Below are 1,197 nucleotides of genomic sequence, written 5' to 3' on the forward strand. Positions count from 1 at the left end.
AACCTGTGCAATATGTGCTTCTATTAAAAGAAAATGTTCATCACGAACCACCCTGTGCTTTCATGTTGAATAAGTCTTACTGCTTTCAAAAGGGCTGCGTTCAAGTCAGGCATCAGCATAATTGCTGTACTAGTCTTGCCGCTGGACCTAAGCGTACTAACTGCAGGGGAACGTGGCCTCCTATGCTCTTCATTATCTTGTTAGAGGTTGTGGCAATATCTAAAAACACTGCTGTATTATAGAGCATCATGATTGCAAATGAGTACCAACATTCTTCGCTTAGAAATCCTCTTGTCTAGCTAATGTCAATAAAAAGGCTTTATAAATGCTGCTTATAGAGTAAAACTTCTATATAAGATACACACATATAAGAGACAAAGTGGCATAAGAGATACCAGTGTGCCTAGATTGAAATAAGGCTGATAAGAAATTTAACATGGTTCTTCAATTGTTCGATTGCTCCCCAGTGCATGTGTCTTATACAGGTGTTCAACCTGTGTGGCCAAAATGAAGGGTGCACGAGGGGCCCACCCCACCCTCCTTGAAATTCGGAAGGAGGGTTGTGTTCTACTGAAAATTAATAATGAAAATACGAGTTTTTCAAGGCCTGCAACTGGGGGGACACCCCTGAAAAAATATGGCAACGGTCCTGCATTCAATTGTACAAGCTATTATCTACATCATTATAAAACGTGCTGGTTACCCTGTAATGCATGAAAGTGTCTCGGCAGACTTCTCACAGCAATGGAACTGCCTTTTCAAGTTCAGGTGGAGAAAATTAGTATGCACTGCAGAATGGACCATTTGTGTTTTGGCAAAGATACGTGAACTGCAATGAACTACTACTCTGAGGTAAAATGTTTCAGAAAACTAAGGGGCTCAGCTACCTTTGTTGCAAACATGAAAGGGTAGACACAACGCCAGAGAATAACTGTCTCAAGTGGTGGTTTCAGTATGTGAACTAGTTTGTGACTACATGCCCATCACATGTTGAAGATTACTGAATTGCTAAGCATCACATATTGCTAAAAATTTAAACTTTGTTGTTAGTCTACCAAAGACTAATGCTTGTAATACCTGCAAAAACTATCGCTGTACAAGGGCAAGTATGTGACGTCAACTTCAGCAGCTGGCTTTAGTTCCTCAGCAGGGAAAGAAACGTCTATTTGGACAGATGTTTCAGCAGCTAGCTTTTCT

Source organism: Rhipicephalus microplus, chromosome X (genome assembly GCF_043290135.1).
Source record: "Rhipicephalus microplus isolate Deutch F79 chromosome X, USDA_Rmic, whole genome shotgun sequence".
Taxonomy (NCBI): Eukaryota; Metazoa; Arthropoda; class Arachnida; order Ixodida; family Ixodidae; genus Rhipicephalus; species Rhipicephalus microplus.